General features: G+C 48.7%; 1 pseudogene across 1 annotated transcript in view; it reads left to right on the top strand.

The window, feature by feature from the left end:
- Positions 1-17,012, top strand: part of LOC108526496 (beta-glucuronidase-like) — a 45,858-nt pseudogene extending 28,846 nt beyond the window's left edge. Inside the window, exons 10-12 of the transcript XR_001884538.1 lie at positions 653-737; positions 3,401-3,577; positions 16,543-17,012. The product of XR_001884538.1 is annotated as a beta-glucuronidase-like (transcript). The remainder of the gene's footprint in view (positions 1-652; positions 738-3,400; positions 3,578-16,542) is intronic.
- The last annotated feature ends 3,632 nt before the right edge of the window (positions 17,013-20,644 follow it).

Raw genomic sequence — 20,644 nt, 5'->3', positions numbered from 1 at the left:
AGCTCACTGCAAGCTCCGCCTCCCGGGTTTACGCCATTCTCCTGCCTCAGCCTCCCGAGTAGCTGGGACTACAGGCGCCCGCCACCTCGCCCGGCTAGTTTTTTGTATTTTTTAGTAGAGACGGGGTTTCACCGTGTTAGCCAGGATGGTCTCGATCTCCTGACCTCGTGATCCGCCCGTCTCGGCCTCCCAAAGTGCTGGGATTACAGGCTTGAGCCACCGCGCCCGGCCTCTTTTTTTGTTTTCTTTTGTTTGTTTTGAGACAGGGCTCTATGGACCAGGCTCTATGGACCAGGCTGGACTGCAGTGTGATCCTGGTTCACGGCAAACTTCACCTCCTGGGTTCAAGCAATTCTTGTGCCTCAGCCTCCCAGGTAGCTGGTGTTAAACAGATGTGTGCCACCATGCCTGGCTAATTTTTGTATTTGTAGTAGAGATGGGGTTTTGCCTTGTTGGCCAGGCTGATCTTGAACTCCCGACCTCAAGTGATCTACCCGCCTCGGCCTCCCAAAGTGGTGAGATTAAAGGTGTGAGCCATCGTGCCTGGCCCTGTGTTGTGCTCTGATGGGGGAAGATGGGACAGAAAGGATGGGAGGGTGTCCGAGCCCTTCCTGGACTGACGGAACCTGTGTCTTCTGCCTTCTGTGGACAGGATGGTGATTGCTCACGCCAAAGCCTTGGACCCCTCCCGGCCTGTGACCTTTGTGACCAACTCCAACTATGCAGCAGACAAGGGGGTGAGCCTGGGGGTCCCCACCCCATTTTTCCCCACATTTGCCTGGGCTTGTCCTGAAGTCTGCTCATGGGAACAGCCAGAAAGAACCATGAGCTGCCAGCCAGGGATTTTTTATTTTGTTTTTTTACTTGAAAAGATAGAGACAGGGTCTTGCCATGTTGCCAAGGCTGGTCTCGAACTCTTGGGCTCAAGCGATCCTCCTGCCTCAACCTCCCAAAGGGCTGGGGTTACAGGTGTGGGCCACCGCACCCAGCTGTAGACAGTCTGTTTTCAAAGATGGTCTTTGGGTTAATGAGAATTCTCTCCCTGCTTACTCGCCAGGCAGTGTGGCTTTCTGAATCCAGGGAGGCTGGGCATAGGGAGATGGGATTTGTTTGCTCAGTTTGGATTCAGCGTTTTTTGCACTTTGATTTAATAGACTCATAAAATGTCAAAGGTTTAAGGGGGCTTAGAGTTCATCTGGCCCACACCTGGCTGATCAGAATCTCTAGGGGAATTTTTTTGAAATGGCAGATCTCTGCATTCTGAGATCCTGATTCAGTAACTCCAAAGTTGGAGCCTGCATTTTTCTTTTTCTTCTGTAGAGGCAAGGTCTTACTCTGTTGCCCTGGCTGGAGTGCAGTGGTGCAATCACAGCTCACTGCAGCCTTGAATTTCTGGGCCCAAGAGATCCTCCTGCCTCATCCTCCTGAGTAACTGGGACTTCAGGTGTGCTGGGCTAATTTTAAATCTTTTTGCAGAGATGGGATTGCACTATGTTGCCCAGGCTGGTCTCAAACTCTTGAGCTCAAGTGATCCTCCAGCCTTGGCCTCCCAAAGTGGTGGGATTACAGACACAAGCTGCCATGCCTGGCTGACATTAGCATTCTTTTTTTTTTTTTTTTTTTTTTTGGAGATGAAGTCTTGCTCTGTTGCCCAGGCTGTAGTGCAATGGTGCGATCTTGGCTTACTGTAACCTCCTCTGCCCGAGTTCAAGCAATTCTCCTGCCTCGGCCTCCAGTGTAGCTGGGATTACAGGCACACGATACCATGCCTGGCTAATTTTTATATTTTTTAGTAGAGACAGGATTTTGCCATGTTGGCCAGGCTTGTCTCGAACTCCTGACCTCAGGTGATCCACCCACCTTGGCCTCCCAAAGTGCTGGGATTACAGGTATGAGCCACCGCACCCAGCCAGCACTCTTACTAGAAAGAAGTGTGTTCAGGATGCATTAGAAACTAGCCAGTTGAACACAGAAGCATCTGCTGCTCAGCCCTGAGCACCAGTTTGCTAAAGTTGATGGTGGTCCTACTCGGTCATCTCTGCCCTGCTCCTAGGTGGGACTCTTTCAGGCCCTCTGCAGCCCACAGTGCTGCCTCATGAAAGCTGCCTCAAGATTCTCTGTGATGGGCAGGGCTGGGTGGCTTAAGCCTGTAATCCCAGCACTTTGGGAGGCCAAGATGGGCGGATCACGAGGTCAGGAGATCGAGACCATCCTGGATAACATGGTGAAACCCTGTCTCTACTAAAAAATACAAAAAACTAGCCAGGCGAGGTGGCGGCGCCTGTAGTCCCAGCTACTCAGGAGGCTGAGGCAGGAGAATGGTGTAAACCCGGGAGGCGGAGCTTGCAATGAGCTGAGATCCGGCCACTGCACTCCAGCCTGGGCCACAGAGCGAGACTCCGTCTCAAAAAAAAAAAAAAAAAAAAGATTCTCTCTTACACCTGTAATCCCAACATTTTGGGAGGCCAAGGCGGGCGGATCACTTGAGATCAGGAGTTAGAGACCAGACCAACCAACTGGTGAAACCTCATTTCTACCAAAAATACAAAAAATTAGCTGGATGTGGTGGCACACACCTGTAATCCCAGCTACCTGGGAGGCTGAGGCATGAGAAGCACTTGATCGTGGGAGGCATAGGTTGCAGTGAGCCGAGATGATGACACTACATTCTAACCTGGGCAACAGAGTGAGACTCTGTATCCAAAACAAAACAGGAAAAGATTTTCTGTGAGAATGACGGCATCGGCCCCTCAGGTGGGAGCGCTTCTCCAGGGCGAGGTAAGGGGAAGCCCAGTGATGGGACTGCTGCCTGGAGAGGAGTCAGTTCCAGTGGCAGGGGCCCTCGGCTTTGGCTGAGGACTGTGCGTTGGCAGCTGTTCTGCCTCTCACAGTCCTTTTCAGCTGTGCACGTCAGTGCAGAGTCACAGGCCTGCCTCCTTTGGGCACTTTGTGACCATGTTTCCTGCCTGTGGGGCAGGGTAATTTCAGGATCTAAATTGGTGAACTTGGATGTTCTCAGTCCCAAGAGGCAGCTCTTCCTCTTCTGGTTTTTTTGTTTGTTTTATAGAAATGGGGTCATGCGACGTTGCCCAGGCTGGTCTCAAACTTCCGTGCTGAAGCGATCCTCCCACCTTGGCCTCCCAGTGTGCTGGGATTACAGGCATGAGCTACTGTGCCCTGTTAATTGTCTTACTACTATATTTTTAGAGCTGGGGTCTTGGTGTGTTGCTCAGGCTGGTCTCGAACTCCTGGCCTCAAGCCATCTTCCTGCCTCAGCCTCCCTGAGTGCCTCGATTACATCCTCTTCTTACCTTCTCTGCCAGAAGAGCCCCCAAAGCATGTGAGTTCTGAGTCATGCAGTCTTCTGGGTGCTGAATGGGCTCTACTGCTCTGGTCCCAGGCTCCGTATGTGGATGTGATCTGTGTGAACAGCTGCTACTCTTGGTATCACGACTACAGGCACCTGGAGTTGATTCAGCTGCAGCTGGCCACCCAGTTTGAGAACTGGTGTAAGATGTTTCAGAAGCCCATTATTCAGAGCAAGTACAGAGCGGAAATGATTGCAGGGTTTCATTAGGTAAGTGCTATTGAACTTTCTGCTTATGTGTTGTCTCAGGGCAGAGATGTCACTCGCCTCCCCCGGCCTGCCCTGCGCCCACTGCACTGTTCCCCTCGCTTCAGCTTTGGGCTCACCTCCCACTGTCCCGTCCATATTCCCTTCCTGCCAGCAGCCAGGCCTCTGCCCCACTCGCTTGGTCCTCAGAAGTGGCCTCCTTACCAGCCTTGTTTCCAGACAGCCTCCTATCACCCATGCCCAAGTGATCTTTCTAAAAAATCCAAATTTGTATTTGTTTGGTTTTAAGACCAGGTCTCTCTCTGTCACCCAGGCTGGAGTGTGGTGGTGTGATCACTGCTACTGCAACCTAAACTTCCTGGGCACAAGTGATCCTCCCACCTCAGCCTCCTGAGTAACTGGGATCATAGGCACATGCCAACATGCCTGGCAAATTTTTTTACTTTCATAGAGATGGGGTCTTGCTGTGTTGCCCAGGCTGGTCTTGATTCCTGGGCTCAAGTATTCCTCCTGTCTCACCCTCACAGAGCACTGGGATTACAGGTGTGAAAAGATTGGAAGTCGGGCCGGGCCAGCAGTGGCTCAAGCCTGAATCCAGCACTTTGGGAGGCCGAGATACAGGTGGATCACGAGTCAGGTAGACGAGACCATCCCGGCTTGAAGACCGTGTGAAACCCCGCTCGACTAAAAAATCAAAAAACTAGCCGGGCGAGGTGGCCCCCGGTGGCCTGTATCCCAGCTACTGCGGGAGGGCTGAAGGCAGGGAGAATGGCGAAACCCGGGGGAGCCCGCCAGTGAGCCTGAGATCCGCCACGGCCTTCCAGCCCTGGGGCGGCAGAGCGAAGACCTCTGTCTCAAAAAAAAAAAAAAAAAAAACCAAAAAAAAAAAAAAAAAAAAAAAAATTGGGAGGGAGTCCTGTGATTGGCTCCCCCAGGCCCACAGGACAAAGCCGTAATCCCTAGTCAGGACACTCAGTGTCCTCTGCTGTCTCCTGGATTTTCATCCTCTTCTCCCCTCACTCCCAGCCACTGATCTGTTTCCACTGCCCTCGTTGCTCTCCTGCTCTTGCTTGAGCTGTTTCTTCTTCCTGGAATGCCCATGTTGGCACCATAATCACCAACTAAAAGATCCTTTTCTTTTTCTTTATGTTTTTGGAGATAGGTTCTTGCTATGTTGCCCAGGCTGGTCTTGAATTCCTGGACTCAATTGATCTCCCTGCGTTGCCTTCCCAAAGTGCTGAGGTTAGAGGTGTGATCCACTGTGCTAGCCTTTTTTGTTTTTGTTTTTGACAGGATCTTGTTCTGTTGTCCAGGCTGGAGTGCAGTGGTGTCATCATAGCTCACTGTAGCCTTAAACCCCTGGGCTGAAGTGATTCCCTCACCTCAGCCTCCTGAGTAGCTGGGACGACAGACATGAACCACCATGGGCAGCCTATTTTTAGAATTTTTGGGACCAGGCGCCGAGACTCACGCCTGTAGTCCTAGCACTTTGGGAGGCTGAGGTGGGTAGATCATAATGTCAGGAGTTCGAGACTAGCCTGGCTAACATGGTGAAAGCCCGTCTCTACTAAAGATACAAAAAATTAGCCAGACAGAGGTTGCAGTTAGCCAAAATTGTGCGATTGCACTCCAGCCTGGGTGACAAGGTGAGACTCTGTCTCAAAAAATGTTTTTTTTTTTTTTGTAGAGATGGAGTCTCGCTCTCAGGCTGGTTTTGAACTCCTGGCCTTAGTGATTCTCTCATCTCGGACTCTCAAAGTACTGGGAATACGAGCAGGAGTCACACGATGCATGACTGAAAAGATTTCTGTTCACTGGCCGAGTCTCCTCACAGCTGTCCCCCTGTGGGGAGGTTTACCCCGCCTGCTCCAGGCTGAGGGAGGCTTCCCCGGGCTCTGTCCCTGTTGCAGCCCGAACCCCCTCTCCCAGCGTTCTCGCCAGGCACTGTCATTATTTCTTTGCCTCTCTTTGACTGGACTGTGGGCTCAGGAGAGAGAAGGAGTTCTATTTATTATTGCTTCCCAGGTACTCTGTGATGTCTGACACAGCACGTGCTAAATAATCTGTTGAGGGCATGCCATCTGGAATATGATCTTGCTTTCATAGCATGATTTTGCTGTCAAACCATATTTTCATCTGAACACAAAGTTACGTTCTGCAGAGATCCAGAGTGTTATAAATGCAGATTTTCTAATAAATTCAGACTCGGTTCTTATTGCAGAGTTCGGTTTTATGCACAGAAAAGGTAGAGTTTCTTATTTTCCAGGTATCTAGGGAATGATGATGAATACTAAGAAGGATCTTAATGAATGTGCTTGTTTATTTTATTTATTTATTTATTCATTCCTTTTTGAGACAGAGTCTCGCTCTGTTGCCCAAGGTGGAGGGCAGTCGTGCAGTCTTAACTCACTGCAAACTCTGTCTCCCGGGTTCAAGTGATTCTCATGCCTCAGCCTCCCGAGTAGCTGGGAGTGCACCACTATACCTGACTAATTTTTGTATTTTTAGTAGTGACAGGGTTTCACCATGTTGCCCAGGCTAGTCTCAAACTCCTGACCTCAGGTGATCCACCCACCTCAGCCTCCCAAAGTGCTGGGATTACAGGTGTGAGCCACTGCACCCGGCCTACAAGTTAGATTTCATGAGAAGAATCAACTTAAGTATTACTTAAGAGAAGTGGAATTCTGGTTCCGTTTCTCCCATTATCTTGCTGTGCGGATTTGGAAAGTTAATAGTGTCTCTGGGTACTGGGTTTCTTAAAGTAGGCAACATTTACCATCCTGCATTCACAGCATCATTATTAGGAACAAATAAAATATTACGTGTACAACAACAACAACAAATATTTCAGTCCCTGATATTGAATGGAGAAGGCCATAGTTGTGTTTGTGGTGGTTTTTATGTATTTGTGGTCGGGATGTAGCTTTGGGCTGAATGTATTTTTAGGTTCTTGCATTTGTAGGGAAAGCAGTAGAGACACAGGAAGATTTGGGCTCAGACTGGGTGTGGTGCTTCATGCCTGTGATCCCAGCACTTTGGGAGGCCTAGGTGAGAGGATTTCTCTTTTTTTTTTTTTTTTTTTTGAGACGGAGTCTCGCTCTATCGCCCAGGCTGGAGGGCAGTGGCCGGATCTCAGCTCACTGCAAGCTCCGCCTCCTGGGCTTACGCCATTCTCCTGCCTCAGCCTCCCGAGTAACTGGGACTACAGGCGCCCGCCACCTCGCCCGGCTAGTTTTTTGTATTTTTTAGTAGAGACGGGGTTTCACCGGGTTAGCCAGGATGGTCTCGATCTCCTGACCTCGTGATCTGCCCGTCTCGGCCTCCCAAAGTGCTGGGATTACAGGCTTGAGCCACTGCGCCCAGCCCATGAGAGGATTTCTTGAGGCCAGGAGTTTGAGATCAACCTGGGCAACATAGCAAGACCCCATCTCTACATACACACACAGAAAAACAAAATAAGCCAGGCATAGTGTGCACACCTGTCGTCTTAGCTACTTGAAAGGCTGAGGCAGGAGAATTACTTGAGCTCAGGAGCTGGAGGCTGCAGTGAGCTATACTTGCACAATTGTACTCCAGCTTGTGTGAGAGAGCAAGACCCTGACTTGCTTTCTCAATATAGGGTGACCCCATCGCTACAAAAAGTAATTTTTAAAAATGAGCTGGACATGGCGAGGCATGCCTGTGGTCCCAGTTACTCAGGAGGCTGAGGTAAGAGGATCACTTGAACCCAGGAGGTCGAGGCTGCAGTGAGCTCTGATCATGCCACCGCACTCCAGCCTGGGTGACAGAGGGAGACCCTGCCTGAAAAGAAAAAAAGATCTGGGGTTGGTGTTCCAGGTAAATACAAATTTGCCAGTGAGTAGGGGGACAGTTGGATATCACTGAAGGGGAACACTGTAGGGAAGACTTTGATCACCACTTCAGTGTTACCTAGAATGATCCTCCACCCCTACCATTAGAACAGTCACCCAGTTTGGGAAGGATAGGGATGCCCACTCCCCGCCCCCCAGTTTGAGTAGTTTCTTCATACACATGCACAAAGCCGTGTTCAAAGAGTCAGGCAGAGACTCATTCCTTCTGTCGCTCAGGCTGGAGTGCAGTGACGCGATCTCAGCTCACTGCAACCTCCACTCCCTGCAGGATTCAAGCAATTCTCCTGCCTCAGCCTCCTGAGTAGCAGGAATTACAGGTGCGCACCACCATGCCCAGCTCATTTTTAGTAGAGACGGTTTCGCCATGTTCAGGCTGGTCTATGAATCACTGGATCTCTCTCTGTCTGTGGCTTGGCTTCCTTATCTTCAGGAAACATCCATGCCAACTCCAGCCTCCTGCCTTAGAACCACACTCTGTCCCTTCGATTCTGCAAGGCCACCTGGCTTTGCTGTGCTCCCTGTCCATTGGGATTAGCCATGGCACCTCTCAGAAGGTGGTGAGTTGGGGCACTCCTACAGCTCACATAATTTGCTGGTCTTCTTTCAGGGATCAATGTCCTGTGTTGTCTATTGTTCAGTCTCTGAAAACCCTTGGTTCTTCCATTTATCTTCTGTTCTAGGCACTTAAGGTTGGAGTGGAACTCTGATCCCTGTTTTACTTTCATGGCTAGAAATAGAAATCTTTTTTTGGCGGGGGGACAGAGTCTTGCTCTGTGGCCCAGGCTGGAGTGCAGTGGCGTGATCTCGGCTCACTGCAACCTCCACCTCCTGGGTTCAAGCCATTCACCTACCTCAGCCTCCCAAGCAGCGAGACTACAGGCATGTGCCATCATACCTGGCTAATTTTTTGTATTTTTGGTAGCGACAGGGTTTCACCGTGTTAGCCATGATAGTCTGGATCTCCTGAACTCATGATCTGCCCGCCTCATCCTTCCAATGTGCTGGGATTACAGGTGTTAGCTGCCACCGCGCCTGGCCCTTATTTTTAATACGTGATTCAGGATTGCCTTTTTCACATAGATTTCTCCAACTATTCCAGTTTTATTCTCTCTCTCTCTCTCTCTCTCTCTCTCTCTCTCTCTCTCTTTGGGGGACATAGAGTAGCTGGGACTACAGGTGCCCGCCACCATGCCCAGATAATTTTTTTGTATTTTTAGTAGAGATGGGGTTTCACCATGTTAGCCAGGATGGTGTTGATCTCTTGACCTCATGATCCGCCTGCCTCGGCCTCCCAAAATGCTGGAATTACAGGAGTGAGCCACTGTGCCTGGCTCATTCTAGAACAAATTTTTAAATATACAACAGCTCAGCTCTTGCATGATTATTTTATTTTATTGAGTTGGGGTCTTGCTCTTTTACCCAGGCTGGAGTGCAGTGGTGTGATCATGGCTTACTGCAGCCTCAACCTCCCAGGCTCAAGCCATCCTCCCCTCTCAGCCTCCTGCATAGCTGGGACTACAGATGCAAGCCACCACACCCGGACTGGCTAATTTTTTTTTTTTGGTAGAGATGGGTTCTCACTATGTTGCTCAGGCTGGTCTCTAACTCCTGGGCTCAAATGATCCTCCTGCCTTGGCTTCCCAAAGTGCTGAGATTATAGGTATGAGCCACTGCACCTAGCTTTGGATGGTTATGTTAATAAGTGATTCAACTAAACACAACAGCTGAGTTCCAAAATTCTGATGGTCAATCCCTAAATATAACCCAAATTAATCCCATGGGACCCAGTTCCAATGTGGCATCACCTTCAAAGAAATATACCCATTAAATAAAAACCAAATGTTATCTGATGAATGAATGCTTATGGGTCTCAATTAAGATTAAACGTTAGGCTGGGTGCTCATGCCTGTAATCCCAGCACTTTGGGAGGCCGAGCCAGATAGATCACCTCAGGTCAGAAGTTCGAGACCAGCCTGGCCAACATGGTGAAACCCTGTCTCTACTAAAAATACCAAAAATTAGCTGGGTGTAGTGGTGGGCGCCTGTAATCCCAGCTACTCAGGAGGCTGAGACAGGAGAATCCCTTGAAAGTGGAAGGCAGAGGTTGCAGTGAGCCAAGATCACGCCATTGCACTCCAGCCTGGGCAATAAGAGCAAAACTCCGTCTCAAAAGAAAAAAAAAGATTACATGTTAGTGCTTCTTGTAGATCTTTCTCTGTCCTTTGACACTTTGAATTCCTCATCTTGACAGCTGCCCAGATTCCTCACTTCACCCCCTTCCTCCCACATCCACCAAGAATTCTGCCCTAACCCGGGCCCCAGGCATGCTCAGTGTTTTGTTCCCTCTCCCAGGAAGCTGAGCTACCAAAGACTGGGCCTCCAACTCACAGACGAAAAGAAGAGACCAGGCCAGGCATAGTGGCTCACACCTGTAATCCCAGATCTTTAGGAAGTCAAGGTGGGAGGTTGGCTTGAGGCCAGGAGTTCAAGACCAGCTTGGGCAACATTAGGAGGAGACCTTGTCTCTAAAAAAAAAAAAAAAAAAAAAAAAAATTTAAATTAGCCAGGCATGGTAGCATGTTCCTGTGGTTCCAGCTACTCAGGAGGCTGAGGCGGGAGGATCTTTTGAGCCCTGGAGGTCAAGGCTGCAGTGAGCTGTGATTGTGCCACTGCACTCCAGCATGGGGGACAGAGCAAGACCCTGTCAAAAGAGAAGAAAGAGAGAGAGAAATAAAGAGAAAATAAGAGACTTCCTAAGCCTAAACTGGATTTTATTTTAGGTTTTGTTTTTCTTTTCCTTTTCCTTTCTTTTTGAGACGGAGTCTAGCTCTGTTGCCTAGGCTGGAGTGCAATGGTGCCATCTCAGCTCACTGCAGCCTCTACCTTACAGGTTCAAGCAATTCTCCTGTCTCAGCCTCCCGAGCAGCTGGGATTATAGGAGAGTGCTACCACGCTTGGCTAATATTCTATTTTTAGTAGAGACAGGGTTTTACTATGTTAGCCAGGCTGGTCTCAAACTCCTGACTTCAGGTGATCCACCTGCCTCAGCCTCCCAAAATGCTGGGATTACAGATGTGAGCCATTGCACCTGGCCTAACCTGGATTTTAGAAGACATTTGATCCTGTCTTCTCTGACACCCTTCCACCTGGTTGGTAATGGTAATGTGTGCTTGCACAGTGATGTGAAAATCAAAGTGAGAAGATAGATCATCTTATTTAATATGAGCTTTACATGCCCCTGAATGGTCCATAAAGCAAATGCCACTCTCTCCCACCATTACAGAGGGAAAGCATTGTAGCTTAACAACAGGGACTTGCCTGAAGTCCCACGGCAGAGAGATGTCAGAGCCAGACTCTAGCACGGGTCTTCTGTTGAGAAGTCACGTGTAAAACCCTGCCCCAGAAAGATCCTCAGTTCGTCCAGCCACGACGCAGTCACCTTTATTCTACTCCATGGACATTCTGGGTATTGTTTTTAGCATAAATCTGAAAGTTTCAACCAGGGGGTGCTCCTGATGATCTCTCAACTAATGAGAACCAGACACCCAGTACTCCCCCTGCCCACTCATTCCCTGAGCCCTCTGCATCCTGGGGGTAATTAGTGTGAATTCCAGTTTCTAACCAATTCTGTTTTCCAAATTTTTTTTTTTTTTTTTGAGATGAAGTTTTCATTCTTGTTGCCCAGGCTGCAGTGCAGTGGCACTATCTCGGCTCAATGCAACCTCCGCCTCCCGGGTTCAAGTGATTCTCCTGCCTCAACCTCCTGAGTAGCTGGGATTACAGGTGCACGCCACCACATCTGGCTAATTTTTGTGTTTTTAGTAGAGACAGGGTTTCACCATGTTGACCAGGCTGATCTCAAACTCCTGACCTTGTGATCCGCCCGCCTCAGCCTCCCAAAATGCTGGGATTACAGGTGTGAGCTTCTGTTCCCAGCCTGTTTTCCAAATCTCTGGCCAATCCAGGCACCCACAATTTGGAATGAAGGGCAGATAGCCTGTGTGCCTGCCTGGCTTGATCATAAACTGCAGCCCTCAGACTGCAGAAGAAGAAACTTGTAGATTTTCTGGGTCATTCTCCACCATTTAACACAAAAAGAGATGCAGGCCAGTCATGGTGACTTATACCTATAACACTAGCACTTTGGGAGGCTGAGGTGAGAGGACTGCTGGAGACTAAGAGTTCGAGACCAACCTGGCCAACACAACGAGACTGCGTATCTTGAAAAAAAAAAAAAAAAAGAGAGAGAGAGAGAGAGATGCAGCAAAGGGTGCCCTTTCCTACACAGGGGCCTCTGTTGCCCAGGCTGGAGTGTACTGGCGTGATAGTGATCATAGTTCACTGCAGCCTCAAACTCCTGAGCTCAGGTGATCCTCCTTCCTTGGCCTCCTGAGTAGCTGAGACTACAGGTGCACACCACCACACCTAGCTAATTTTTTGTTTTCTTTTTATGAGACAGGGTCTCAGTATATTTCCCAAGCTGGTGTTAAACTCCTGGCCTCAAGCAATCCTCCTATCTCAGCCTCCCAAAGTGCTGGAATTATAGGCATGAGCCACCGTGCCTGGTCTCTCTGTTATAGTTATCTTTTTTTTTTTTTTTTTGAGATGGAATCTCTCTTGTCTCCAGGGCTGGAATGCAATGACCCAGTCTCAGCTCACTGCAACCTCCGCCTGCCAGGTTCAAGTGATTCTCCTGCCTCAGTCTCTTGAGTAGCTGGGATTACAGGCACCTGCCACCAAGCCTGGCTAATTTTTTGTACTTACAGAGATGGGTTTCACCATGTTGGCCAGACTGGTCTTGAACTCCCGACCTCAGGTGATTCAACTGCTTCAGCCTCCCAAAGTGCTGGGATTACAGGCGTGAGCCACTGTGCCTGGCCCCTGGTACATTTTTCGGCAACACTTTTCTGCCTTTGAAAGGGGCTGAATGCACAGCTTCTCGCTGAAAAGCCAAGATGTAAAGGCAGTATGACAAGTGGAAATCCAATCTCCACAACTCACTGGGTAATCAGAGATGAGTTCTGGGTCTTGCTGAGTTGTTTCTCTGCCCCTAAATTGGGGGCCAGGAGAACTCCCTTGCTCAAGGCCCTACTTTGGGCTGCTGTGAGAATCCCATGTGGCCACGCAGGTGAAGGGCCATCAATGTGGCCTCTGGTTTTCCTCAGGAATTCTCCTTGTGGCAGATTCCACAGCTTCCACGGCCGCGTGTGGTGGCTCACGCCTATAATCCCAGCACCTTTGGATGCCAAGGCAGGTGGGTCACCTGAGGTTAGCAGTATGAGATCAGCCTGGCCAACATGGCGAAATCTCATCTCTACTAAAAATGCAAAAAATTAGCTGGGCCTGTAATCCCAGCTACTCAGGAGGCTGAGGCAGGAGAATCACTTGAAACCGAGAGGTGGAGTTTGCAGTGAGCCAAGATCATGCCACTGCACTCCAGCCTGGGCAATAAGAGTGAAATTAAAAAAAAAAAAAAAAAAACACAAAAATTAGCCAGGCGTGGTCACACGCCTGTAGTCTCAGCTACTCGGAAGGCTGAGGCAGGAGAATCGCCTGAACCACGGAGGTGGAGGTTGCAGTGAGCCCAGATCGTGCCACTGCCCTCCAGCCTGCGCGACCGAGAGAGGCTCCGTCTGATTGTTAAAAAAAAAAAAAAAAAAAAAAAGATTCCGCAGCCTCTAGATGTCAATTTCTTGTGCTCCTGACAGCCCTGGAAGCCCTCCTAGGATGTGTTTAGGGCCTACCCCCCACCCCTGAACTGAGCCAGCACCCACAGGCCATGGGACCAGCTGCCATTGCTCCTACCAGCAGCTCAGGCCAAAGCCAGCAGAGACAAGCTCTTTACAACCCTCACTCCCTCCTCTGTGGGGACAGACAGGGCCTGTGAAAGACTCCAATCACTCCAGCTTCCAGTGATCCTACAAGCCTTTCTGCTATACCCCATCTCTAAAGGAGAGCTGAGAAATACAACATATGAATTCTCTCATCCCCAGTGCCCCTACCCTGGGATGGGGTGCTAAGGGGCAGCCAGGTCCCTCAGATGTCCAGCTGGGATCAAACTGGCAGAGCTCATCAACAGATGAGTGGATAAAGAAAAATGTGGTGTGTATATATTATGGAATACTACTCAGCCTAAAAAAAAAAAAAAAAATGAGGCCAGGTGTGGTGGCTCACACCTGTAATCCCAGCACTGTGGGAGGCTAAGGCAGGTGAATCACTTGAGGCCAGGGGTTTGAGACCAGCCTGACGAACATGGTGAAACCCCATTTCTACTAAAATTACAAAAATTAGCCAGGCATGGTGGCACATGCCTGTAGTCCCAGCTACTAGGGATGCTGAGGTGGGAGGATCACTTGAACCCAGGAGACAGAGGTTGTAGTGAGCCAAAATCGTGCCACTGCATTCCAGCCTGGGTGACAGAACAAGATTTCATCTATGAATGAATGAATGAATGAATGAATGAATGAATGAATGAAATAGAGGCAGGGTGAGGTTGTTCATGTCTGAAGTCCCAGCACTTTGGGAGGCCAAGACAGGAGGATTGCTTGAGGCCAGGAGTTCAACACCAGCCTGGGGAACATAATGAGACCCCCATCTCTACGAAAAATTTAAAAATTAGCCAGGCGTGGTGTTGCACACCTGTCGTCTTGGGACTACTTGGGAGGCTGAGGTGGGAGGATTGCTTGAACCTGGGAGGCCAAGGCTGCAGTGAATCATGTACTGCTGCACTCCAGCCTGGGTGACAGAGAAAGATCCTGTCTCCAAAACAGAAAGAATGATGTCTTTTGCAGCAACTTGGATGAAACTGGAGGCCATTGTCCTTAGTGAAGTAACTCAGGAACAGAAAACCAAATACTGCACATTCTCACCAATAAGTGGGAGTTAAGCTATGGGTACACAAAGACATACAGAGTGGGGACATTGGAGATTCAGAAGGGGGATGATGTTAGGCAGTGATGGATGAAAAACTACTTATTGGATACAAAGTACACTACTCAGGTGACAGATGCTGTAAAATCCTAGACTTCATCACCATAGAATTCTTCCATGTCTCCAAAAACCACTTGTACCCTTCAAGCTATTGAAATGAAAAAACCTAAAAATAAATTTTTGCGGCCGGGCACGGTGTCTCATGCCTGTAATCCCAGCACTTTGGGAGGCCGAGGCGTTCAGATCACGAGGTCAGGAGATCGAGACCATCCTGGCTAACACGGTGAAACACTCTACTAAAAATACAAAAAATTAGCCGGGCTTGGCAGATGCCTGTAGTCGCAGCTACTCGGGAGGCTAAGGCAGGAGAATGGTGTGAATCTGGGAGGCGGAGCTTGCAGTGAACCGAGATAGTGCCACTGCACTCCAGCCTGGGGGACAGAGCGAGACTCCGTTTCAAAAAATAAAAATAAATAAATAAATTTTTGCCCGGGCACAGTGGCTCATGCCTGTAATCCTAACACTTTGGGAGACTGAGGCAGGTGGATCACCTGGGGTCAGGAGTTCAAGATCAGCCTGGCCAATATGGCAAAACCCCATCTCTACTAAAAATACAAAACTTAGCTGGGCACGGTGGCATGTGCCTGCAATTTCAGCTACTGTAGAGGCTGAGGCAGGAGGATTGCTGGGAGGTGGAGGTTGCAGTGAGCCAAGATCATGCTACTGCACTCCAGTCTGGGTGACAGAGCGAGACTCCATCTCAAAAATAAATAAATAAAAATTTTTTTTGAGACAGTCTTGCTCAGTTTCCCAAGTTGAAGGGCAGCGGTGCTATCAACCTCCTGGGCTTAAGTGATCCTCTCACCTCAGCCTCCTGAATACCTTGGACTACAGGCTCGTGCCATCACACCTGGCTAATTTTTGTGATTTTTGCAGGGATGGGGTCTTACTATGTTGCCTAAGCTGGTCTTGAACTCCAGGCTCAAGTGACCCTCCTGCCTCAGCCTCCCAGCTAACTGGGATTACAGGCACGCACCACCATACCTGGCTAATTTTTTATTTGTTGTAGAGGTGGGCTGTTACTATATTGCCCAGGCTGGTCTCAAACTCCTGGCCTCAAGCAGTCCTCCTACCTTGGTCTCCCAAAATGCTGGGATTACAGGTGTGAGCCACCGCATCTGGCCAAAATTTTTTTTAAAAGAAAACTAGTGGCCGGGAATGATGGCTCACACCTGTAATCCCAGCACTTTGGGAGACCAAGGCAGGTGGATCTCCTGAGGTCAGGAGTTCGAGACCAGCCTGGCCAACATGGTAAACCCCCATCTCTACTAAAAATACAAAACTTAGCCGAGTGTGGTAGCACTTGCCTGTAATCCCAGCTACTCAGGAGGCTGAGGCAGGAGAATCACTTAAATTTGGGGGACAGTGGTTTCAGTGAGCCGAGATTGTGCCACTGCTCTTTAGCCTGGGTGTCAGAGTAAGACTCTGTCCCATAAATAAATAGAAAAAATAAATTGGCAGAGCCACACAGAGTGTAAGCAACTAATCAGATCTGTTCAGCTGGAAAAACAGTTTTGCACAACTGTGTCCATTTTCCCTCCATGGAGTTTCACACCTTGATGCAAATGGGGAGATTGTGGGAAAGTGTAATTAATGTTAATTTGCATTTCTGACCTTGGAGGGGTAGGTGAAATGTGCCTTCTTTTCTATGGCATAGATAAGACAGTGGCACTCTGAGAGGCTCAAAAGGAAGCTTCCTCCCCAAAAAGCCATCCCCAGCACAATCGTAAAACAAAAATGGCACATCTCAGAAGGACTTTGGTGGTGTCGTTGGAAGGTTGATCAACAAGAATGACACCTGCAAGCTGTAATTGCGCTTGCATTCCCTGACATACAGTAGGTGCCCCATAAACATCTGATGGGATGAATTAATAAGCAAATGAGCTCTTTACTCAATGGTCCAACCCCAAACCAGCATCCCTCAACCAGTCCTTCCATAACCATCTAGGTGAGGGGGGGTTGTTGATGGAAAAAGGCAAGAACAAAATTTTCAAACTCCGCTGTTAGCTTCACAATAATTCATGCTCATCTGCATCTAATGAAATATGGAAGCAATTTTACAGGAACATTTTGTGCTTTAGTGATTCATTTAACTCTTTCCTCCAGGGGGCAAGTTGTATATCCTCATCCAGATATGTGGGCAGTTCCATGAATACATCTGCAAATATCTTACGATGAGATGCTCTTCTCCCCGCTGGGCGCCTGACTCTAGTGAAGGAAAACTTGAAAGTGAACACCAACCGGGCTTACGCTGACCTCCTCTCCTACCCATGGTTTCTTGTCCCTGTGTCTGTCCCACTGCCAAAGTAACCTGAAATTACTAGAGGAGGTGAGCGCTGAAGTCAATGTCCTCAGAGCCAAGGACATTGTCCTCTAGACCCAAGTTCACCCCTTTACTTGGCAGGGCCTCCAAGAGGTGAGCTGCTGTCCACCGCATCAGCCCTCACCACCAGACCACCAGGAAAGACAGACGCTCAGGTGCCAGAGCTGCTGCCACCGTCCCCCAAGACACCACAAACAGTCCCTTCACTGCTTCCAGCTGTGTCCGCCTCTGCGTGCTGCCCCCAAACTCCTTGCAGATTTGAGAACTGAGGAATAAAAATGAGCAACACTTGCCCTGAGCCGCCTATTGCTCCATTCACATCTTGATTTTCTGGGTCACCAATTTTCCAGTTTTTTTTAAATTAAACTTTTAATTTTCAGATGATTGTAGATTCACATGAGGTTGTAAGAAATACTACAGAGAGCTCTTGAACTGTCTTCCCTGGTTCCCCCGCAGTGGTAGCATCTTGCAAAACAATATTGGGTTATCTTTTTGTGGTTGTTTTGTTTTGTTGTGAGATGGAGTCTCGCCCTGTGTGGAGGCTGGGGTGCAGTGGCATGATCTCAGCTCACTGCAACCTCCACCTCCCAGGTTCAAGCAATTCTCCTGCCTCACAATCCCAGGGAGCTGGGATTACAGGTGCCCGCCACCACACCTGGCTAATGTTTTTGTATTTTTAGTAGAGACAGGGTTTCACCATGTTGGCCAGGCAGGTTTCAAACTGCTGACCTCAGGTGATCTGCCCGCTTTGGCCTCCCAAAGTGTTAGGATTACAGGCGTGAGTCACTGTGCCTGGCCCAATTTTTTTTTTTTTTTTTGGTAGAGGGCCTTACTCTGTCACCCAGGCTGGAGTGCAGTGGCACAATCATAGCTCACTGCAACCTCTACCTCCTGGGCTCAAGCAGTCCTCCCCAGCGTCAGCCTTCCAGGTAGCTGGGACTACAGGTGCGCACCACTATGCTTGGCTACTGTTTAAAAATTTTTTGTAGAGATAGGGTCTTGCTATGTTGCCCAGGCTGGTCTCAAACTCCTGGTCTCAAGGGATCCTCCCACCTTGGTTTCCCAAAGTGTTGGGATTGCAGGCATGAGCCACCACTCCTGGCTGGTCTGCAATTTTTTTAAATGTAATATCCCATCCTTATTTTATAATATTTGGTAGGAAGCTTATTTTCACAAAACAGATTCTTGACCCCACCTGCCCACTCCAAAATCTGCTTGACTTGTTTACCCAATGTTTCCCATCTGGATAAAGGGCGCTCATTGCGCAAGTCCCAGGCCACATGCAGGAGTGATTCCTCTCTCTTCCCTGCTTTCTCCCACCCAAATCCCAAATAAAAGCCAGTCTTATGGATCCTAGCCAAAAAGTCCGGAATTCACCCACTTCTCACATCCTCTTCCACGATGACCCTGACGTTACACACTGGCCCTGCCCTTCAGCAGAACTCCCTGTGGAACTTCTGGGGCCCAGTGAAAAACTAACACAGGGAGCCCCCTGTAGAAAAATAAGAATTTCAAGCCAGGCATGGTGGCCTCAACCCAGGAGTTCAAGACCAGCCTGGGCAACATAGCAAGACCCCACCTCTAAAACAAAATTATTTTAATTAACTGGGCATGGTGGCCGTACCTGTAGTCCCAACTACTCAGGAGGCTGAGGCAGGAGGATCACTTGAGCCCAGGAGCTTGAGGCTGCAGTGAGCTGTGATCACGCCACTGCAGTTCAGCCTGGGGAACAGAGAAAGAGACCTTGTCTCTAAAATATTTAAAAGAATTCAATATGGCAGCAGCCAAGCATTAATCTGGTCCAGAGATTAATGCTTCTAAGCCCAGGACCTTGTGGATTGCACAAGTCCACACACATGAAGCTGGCCCTGCCCCTCCAAGACCACCAGGAACACACTGACAGCTGAACAAAGTGATGCGATGCAAGAAGAGCACGCAGATCATGGAAAACCCCTAGGGCACCTCAGTAAGGATGTATTTAGGATTCATGCTGGTGTTGTATGCTTTGGAAAATAGCACAAGGAAGCTATTTTGCTTTGCTCTGGATTGCATGTTGTTAAGAACCAGGTCATTCCACAATTGAGCATCTTTTTTTTTCTTTTTTTTTTTTTAATTTAATTTTATTTTACGTTCCGGGATACATGTGCAGAATGTGCAGGTTAAATATGTGCCATGGTGGTTTGCTGCACCTATGGAACCATAGGTATAAGCCCCGCATGCATTAGCTGTCTATCCTGGTGCTCTCCCTCCCCTGCCCCTCCAACAGGCCCCAGTGTGTGGTGTTCCCCTCCCTGTGTCCCTGTGTTCTCATTGTTCAGCTCCCACTTAAAAGTGAGAAATGCGGTGTTTGGTTTTCTGTTCCTTGCTGAGGATAATGGCTTAGCTCCATCCATATCCCTGCAAAGGACATGATCTCATTCCTTTTTATGGCTGTATAATATTCCGTAGTGCATATGTACCACATTTTCTTTATCCAGTCTATCACCGATGGGCATTTGGGTTGATTCCATGTCTTTGCTATTGTGAAGAGTGCTGCAATGAACATACATGTGCATGTATCTTTATAATAGAATGATTTCTGTTTCTTTGGGTATATACCCAGTAATGGGATTGCTGGATCAAATGGTATTTCTGGTTCTAGGTCTTTGAGGAATCACCACACTGTCTTTCACAATGGTTGAACTAATTTACATTCCCACCAACAGTGTAAAAGCATTGCCATTTCTCCACAGCCTCACCAGCGTCTGTTGTTTCTTTTTAATAATTCCATCCTGACTGGCCTGAGATGGTATCCACAATTGAGTATCTTGATAATTCTTTTTTTTTTTTTTGAGACTGAGTCTTGCTCTGTTGCCCAGGCTGGAGTGTAGTGGCACAACTATAGCTCACTGCAGTCTCAACCTCCTGGACTCAAGTGATCCTCCTGCCTCAGCTTCTCTAAATGTGTTTCTCCTCCTCTGTGCCCTGTCCCAAAGAGCCACCCATCATTCTCTACCTAAGTCATTCAAATCTCTGACTCCTCCTTCTCCTTCATCACCCCACTGTCTGTGACAAAGTCCGTATATTTTGAGACAACTGTTCCCCACGGTCCATTCCTTTTTTTTTTTTTGAGACAGAGTCTCGCTGTGTCACCATGCAGAGTGCTGTGGCTCAATCTCAGCTCACTGCAACCTTCGACTCCCTGGTTCAAGCAGTTCTCCTGCCTCAGCCTCCCGAGTAGCTGGGATTACAGGCACATGCCACCACGCCCAGCTAATTTTTGTAGTTTTAGTAGAGACAGGGTTTCACCATGTTGGCCAGGATGGTCTTGATCTCCTGACCTCGTGATCCTCCCGCCATGGTCTCCCCAAGTGCTGGGATTACAGGAGTGAACCACTGTGCCTGGCTTCCATTTTTCACAAATGTTACCTTGCCTCAGGTCAGCCTCATTTTTTGCCTGAATCACTGAAATTGTTTGTCATTTGTTTTCCCTCCTGACAATTTTGCTAGCTAATATACTACTGAGAGATTTCTAAGTATAAGGCCCATTCCATGACCTAAAAAACTTACCCTTCTCTCTGGTGGGAGGGAAGAACACATGAGCAAATAATTACAATCCTATCCCATGAGAGGCTTGCAACGAGAGAGGGGAGAAGCATAGTTACTATGGGATCATGGAGGAAGACTAGCCAATTTTACCACCAACCCATCCCTCAAAAACCATGCAGGTAAGGCCGGGCATGGTGGTTCATGCTTGTAATCCCAGCACTTTGGGAGGTCAAGGCAGGCAGATCAAGAGGTCAGGAGTTTGCGACCAGCCCGCCTCAGCATCCCAAAGTGTTGGGGTTACAGGCGTGAGCCACCATGCCCGACCCATAGTTCATTCTTTAAAATTCTTCTATTTTC

This window comes from Rhinopithecus bieti, unplaced genomic scaffold, assembly GCF_001698545.2.
Source record: "Rhinopithecus bieti isolate Rb0 unplaced genomic scaffold, ASM169854v2 scaffold_3947, whole genome shotgun sequence".
NCBI classification, from domain to species: Eukaryota; Metazoa; Chordata; class Mammalia; order Primates; family Cercopithecidae; genus Rhinopithecus; species Rhinopithecus bieti.
This window is presented reverse-complemented; position numbering and strand designations above follow the sequence as displayed.